At 44.6% G+C, this 6440-nt stretch overlaps 1 long non-coding RNA gene across 1 annotated transcript; it reads right to left on the bottom strand.

Annotated features, from left to right (window-relative positions):
• Positions 1-462: 462 nt before the first annotated feature.
• Positions 463-6143, bottom strand: LOC112543848 (uncharacterized). The gene is made up of 4 exons (XR_003087115.2): positions 5823-6143; positions 4533-4699; positions 761-817; positions 463-681 (listed from the first exon to the last, which is right to left on the bottom strand). It is a non-coding gene; the product is annotated as an uncharacterized LOC112543848 (long non-coding RNA).
• Positions 6144-6440: the final 297 nt, after the last annotated feature.

Raw genomic sequence — 6440 nt, 5'->3', positions numbered from 1 at the left:
AACTGAGCCCTCCCAGAGCTGAGCTGGTTCATTGTGTGTTGTTCTGGAGAAGGGGAGGGGGACAGGTAACATCAATTCTGTGCTTTGGCTGGGGGAGTCCAAAGCTTCTGGCCCAGCAGGAAAGGGTGGTGAGGAGCCCCACTGGGGAGGAAGGCAGGCATCAGTGGCTGGATCAGAACCCCAGGGGAGCCTCTGTGATTTAACCCATCACAAGGTGCTCACTAGCATCTTTCTGGAGAGATAGCCAAGTTTTTCCTGGTGAGCAGAATGTGGTGAAGTTTTCCATTGTTGTTCTGCTGCTCTTATTATTTATACTGTGTAGCACCTCCAAGTGTTAGTCCTGCAGCAGAACCCTATTGAGCTAAGTGCTGTAGGCACACAATATAAAGACAGTTTCTGCCCCAAAAAGCTTATCATTTAAGTGTAGTACAAGCAACAACAGGTGGAAAGAAAGAAACGCAATACAAGCCAACAATGAGACAATATTGGCGAGCATGATAGACAATAGTCTTAGCACACCAGTAGTCTAACAGAAGTTGTAGATAATACATCAAAGGCAAGATTTAAAGATGGAGTCTTCTCTGGTCTTTCTGAGTTAGAAGTGTTTATGTAATGGAACTTTACTTATTCCACTTTTCTTCTCTACTTCCAAACCCTTGGGCATGTCTCTGTTATGTTTCCCTGTAAATACAATGGTTATTTTTTTTCTACCATTTTTACATAGGCTTAGTATAGAGGTAACTAAATGAAAATTGATTACCTGTTATTATTAAGTTGTCTGATTAGATAGCCTAATGGTCAGTGCTTCCAGGGGGGCCTGAAAAAAGTGAGACGTCTATTGTTTTCTTAGAAATGAAAGTGACAAACTCTGCCTGCCCCCTTCTAAGCCCCACAGCTTTTTAGCCTCCCCCAGACTTTGAGTCTGAAAATAGGGCAGGAGGTGTATACATCTTTTGTTCATTATAACAAAAAATGTGTGCATAAATCCCCTGTTTTAAACACCTCAATATTTAACTAGCTTTCTTCTAAAATGGAATGTAATTCTTTCTTCTAAGATAACCTTGTTACTAAATGCTGAAACAAATGGATCCAAGTATAGCTGTTGCATATGTTCATTTTCAAAGTCCTTCAGCTTTGGTTTTGATTATCTTGTTTTATCTGTCTTATCTGAGATCTTGTGGGACTTTGTGTTCAAATTAAAAGGGGATCCAAGTACAGTAAGGGAAGCCCAGCAGGTCATTTGCCTGGTGAAACTGGCAGAGATGGGGGTTTATCACTGCAAACTTATCAGTGTTTATCATTCTCCTCTTGATGTGAGCCAAGCAAAGAGAAAGAAGATACACAACACATCATGCATCTATTATCATAGCTTAATGGGCATAGTGGGGAATATGACTCATTGTGTGTTCCTGCTAATTTGGCTTCCAAACCACGGAGGTCTATCACTACTGTAAAGTACAGCTATAAGAAATGCAAAGGAAAACATTTCAAATCAGAGAACCAAACATACCCCACCTAGTATATTGTATACACTTTGCTTGGCTTTAAAATATGGTATTCAGGATTGTAGAGAGAACAAAGAGGAGAAAAACAAGATTAATTCATGGTTTGGAAGACTGCCTTAAGCTAAGCAGGGGATAGACTGAGGTAGGTGCTGTGGAACAGACCTCACCAGCCAGCATCCAACCAGGGAGCCACAATTCAATGAATCACCTGCATGAGACTGCACCAAAGGGATTGCTCAACCTTGCTTCGGGACTCAGGAGTGCCTACCAGACATGTGTATTCTTCAAGCATCTGAACTAAAAACAAACACAGGGGCCCATGTGTGGTCTTTCTCCTTCGCCCACCTATGCTGCAAGCAACTGGAATACTGAGAAGACTAAAGATTCCAACTGAAGGGACTGGCCAGATTTCAGGGGTGAAATCTGTCTAGTACGGGTTGCAATATCCAGTGGGGTGAGAAAACCGCTGCTTGATCTAGTTGTTGCCAAATCTAATAGGACTGAGAATGTAGACTACATGTTTATATTTTCTTTTCTTTTGGTAACTACTCTGACTTTTTGCCTAACACTTCTTTTATTGTTTATCTTTACCAGTGAGTTTGTATGAAGTGTTTGCTCAGGTTTTATAAAAGCTGGTGTATATCCACTTTCTATTGATGAAGTAGTAAACTAGTTAACAAATTAGACAGTATGCCCCTGGGGTATATAGCGCTGGGAGCTGGGGGGATTTGGCTCTGGTGCCTTACTCTGAGATATTCAAGAGTGGCTCTAGGAGAATTCATTCAATCTAGCAGCTGCGTGTGGTGCTCCACATGCAGTTGTTTTGAGTGATAGCAATGCCTGGAGCATATGCTACTGGTCACTAGCAAAGCATTACATGAGACAGCCCAGCTAGAGAGAGTTAAGGGGATATACGGGTCCCACAGTCCCAGGTTGCACCGGGGGCGGGGTGTCCCCATCACAACGTGCTCAGATTTAAAAAAATCCCTGGCATAATGTTCTTTCTGGATTAGCTAATAGTGAAAAAACTCTTGCGGGACTACAGAATGGAACCATTTTCCCTTGCCACTTCGGAGTTCATGGGAAGAGTCAGAGATGAGAACACAGACCCAGAACCCCCCTCCTAATCCATTCCAAAGAATTTATCATATTCCCTCAACATAAAAGAACTAATTGCTTATTTTTCAGGGTGTTAACCCCTATGTAATGTGTAGATGACCCTCTGGTGTGTTTTCTAATTGTTGCTGCTGCAAACACAGCAGGAAAGTATTTTGCTGCTGCTGCTAAATCTGCTGGGATATTTTGTGTGGCACAATAGTTAGACAAAGCTCCCTCTTGTTCTTTTATTTAAATAAATAAATACATAAATAGGGTTACTTTTGCTTTGGCTACTTTGCCTGTTTTCTCTTCAGAGCCTTTCAACTGAGTTATCATCTTCAATGGCCCTTTGCTATTTCTCAGGCGTCTTTTCTAGAAAGAGTTTTCTCCACAAAACAAGCAGTCACAGGAAAAAAAAAATCTCAGCCTCACCTTTCACCACGGTTTCTGTTCAACCCAAACTTCCCTCAGCCCTTCTCACTAACATCTGCATTGCAACAATCTCTGCCTGTCCTAGCAGTGCAACTGTGCCAGTGCTAACCCACCAGCAGACCGTCTCAGAGTATGATTGCATGCTGCTACTGACTGTAAAAGCCTCTATGTGAGGCTGTCAAAAAATGTGAGGATTCAAAACTTTTCCCATTTCACAGAGTTCAAAGAGGAACAGTTTTGAATATTTGTTTTCTAATTTTTTGCAAACTAGTTTTAAAATATCAGATTTTATATTTCTTCCCCCTCCCCCTTTTTTGCTTTTTGCCAGTGCAATACACAGAATATTATCCAGGGTTCCTTTGGGGGTATTTTGTTGGGTTATTTTGTGGGGGTAGAGGGAGATGTCTTTTCCTTTCTTCCACCCTAATTTTTCAAAACTTCTGCAACTTTTTAAAAGCTACAGAGTGGCAAAGTTTCAGGATTTCAATTTTCCTTTTGCCCCACTGTAATATTTCCAATGCCAAGTTTTTGTGTCTCTGTATCAATAAATTCTGCCTGGGCTACATTTCTGTTAAAGCCTCAGAGCATCAGTTCTCACCTGCTGTCATGCACACCAGTTATCACTGCCTCAAAGTACTGAAAAAGCAACCCTCCAAAGTGTCATTTACATAAAAGAAAACACCTTCATTCTGAATTCCCTTTTAGACAATTTGAAGTAATCTTGTTGTCGTGGTGAAGGTTTTTGCTGTGCATTACTTTGCAAATCACTCTGAATTTTTCAAAAGCAATTTTTTCATCAATGTTTCGCAGGTTGTGCTGCCTTTATGTCAGTGATACAATTTAAACAAGAATGGAATGTATACACACAGTTAAGCTTTTCTAAAAGTTAAGAACTGTGCATGAAAGCAGCATGCATATCATTTGTTTATTCATTTGCTGGGTTCATGAATCATTCTAATTCTTCATGCAAACCACTAGCAAAATATCTGCCTGGTTACTTACATGCACAATTACTAGGATGCAGAGGTACTAGGATTACTAGCATGCACAATTTGCGTTTTGTAATTTTGACTATTTGGGCCATACTTTTAACTCTCTCAGGGCAGAGTTGCAAACTAAGAAGGAGGATGCACATCTTATTGCCAGAGCTCAGATGGGCCTGATGATAATTAGAAAATGTATATTAGGCATAACAAAGGGCACATAGGCAGCAAACACTATTTAAGATAATTTCCTGGCCAATGATAGTCCTTGATTAATGATAGCTGGACCAATACAGTTAGCCAGCACTGCTCTCTGAGTACAATGTATTAGTTAATATATATCAGACAAGAGTTCTCTTAAAATCTGTTCTGTTTGTTGATGGGCACTACTACTGCTGCTGTTCATCACACAGTTCTTTTCATTGGCCTCTCCAATGGAGCAACAGTGCTAACTAGTGGCTGCTTAGTTGAGCCTGAAAACACTGTAAAAACCCCCACCCCCAATAGTACTTACCGGAGAAAAGTGCAGCGACTCTTGCATTGCCTGGGAAAACTTGCAATGGGATGACAGCAGCACCTTGGTACTTGCTGGACAGTGACCTTGGTTTTCAGAAGCTGTGTCTCTTTTTGGGCTGCAGGTGGGCTTAGCCACTCTTCCCTAAGAAAAGCTGAGGCCCTTTCCTAGGCAGATTGCACAGAGCAGCAGGTTATTTCATGGCTCTCTGCTTCCATTTGCTGTAATGACCATGGGTACCCGATTTGTATAATTTTGGGTGGTGCCCAGAATGAAACCAAGCAGAGCTGTCCTGCCCAGAGGACAGACTGGGGCAACCACCCTGGGCCTTGTGCTTTGCAGGGCCCTGTACTTCAGGGGGACCTGTGGGGCTAGTAGAGAGCCAGGCACCAGTTGCTGAGCGACCTGGCCCCAGCCCGCCCCACTCCACTCTGCCCCTCTCCACCCCACATCCAGTTCTTGGTGTCACTTGGGGGAGGTGGTAGAAGCCAGAAACAGGCAGGGCAGTGGTGCAGGTTTGGGGGGTTGGGATGGGGTGGAGCATAGGCGGAAAGAGGCAGGACAGGAATTTGGAAAGGGTGGAGTGGGGACAGGGCCGGTGTGGTGTAGGGGCTGGAAAAGATGGGGGCAGGGTTACCTATTCACATCCCTAATCAGCACAGCCCTGCAACCCCTTGGATGTAGGGTCTCCATGTGCTGCCCCTGCACTGAGCTCCAACTCTGGAACTCCCATTGGCCAGGAATTATGACCAATGGGAGCTGCAGGGGTGGAGCCTGTGGGCAGCAGCATGCAGAAAGCCCCTACCCCTACCCCATCTAGGAGCCATTACCAGAGGGATGTGCTGGTTGCTTTTGGGAGCTGTGTAAGGTAAGCACTGACCCCAAAACCCCTCCTGCACCCTAACTCTCTGCCCCAGCCTGGAGAAAGTGAGTGAAGGTGGGGAATGTGAGCAACTGAGGGGAGATGGAGTGATGGGGGGGAGACTCAAAGAAGGGGAAGGACAAGAGCATTGCCTCAGGGAACAGGTGAGGCAGGGGGCAGTCAAAGGGTCTTTGGATTTGCATAAGACAGTTGGAAACTCTACCCTGGGCTGTCTCTAGAGGGCTGCAGGCCCAGGACAATCATGCACTCTGCCCCAGGCCCCACCTTGTGATGTGGCCCAGAGGACTAGCAGGCAGCCTCACACCAATGGCAGGGGTCAGGCTCAGCCCCACACATACTGACTCCCAGACTTGTTATTTGGGGGAGGGCCTTTGAAGGAAGGGGTGGGATTGTTCCCCCACACTTACCAGCAGTGGGAAACAGAGCAATCTAGCCCCCTCCACTTCCTCAACTACCAGCTATATCACTTGGGGGATGGGGTTGGATCACCCCCACCCCCAAGCTTATTGGTGGTGAGAAGCAGAGAGATGTGGCTGGGAGCAGGCAGACTGGACTGGAGTCACACTGCTGCCACCACTGAGTGCAGGGGTGAGCCAACCCCCTGCTGCCAGCGACAGGCCTCACACTAATCCCCTGGCCCATGTCATTTTGGGGAGAGGCTTTGGGGGAAGGAATATGGACCCAGCCTGCTCTGCTTGGCTCAGCTCCATCAGCTCCCAGCCACATCACTTTGCTTTCCATCCCTCCATGATAAGGCATTCCATATTCTTTACAGGAATGTGAATATGTCATAATTGGACTATGCTCTATGCAAGGTACTTCTTGTGAGATATCATTAGAAAGTCTGTAATCTATTGACTATGATTATCCCATTTGTATGCATGCATCATTCCTGAATGTGAAGTTAGAAATATGAGGTGTGGCTAACGTAGTCATGGTTAAGTGAGAGCCATTAGTAGTATTCAAGGGACTTAATGGCCCAATACTCAGAACAATGATCTGTGAATATACTTGCTTTTTTCTTT

Source organism: Pelodiscus sinensis, chromosome 1 (genome assembly GCF_049634645.1).
Source record: "Pelodiscus sinensis isolate JC-2024 chromosome 1, ASM4963464v1, whole genome shotgun sequence".
Lineage (NCBI taxonomy): Eukaryota > Metazoa > Chordata > Testudines > Trionychidae > Pelodiscus > Pelodiscus sinensis.
The sequence above is the reverse complement of the archived record's forward strand: the minus strand, read 5'-3'. Positions and strand labels throughout refer to the sequence as shown.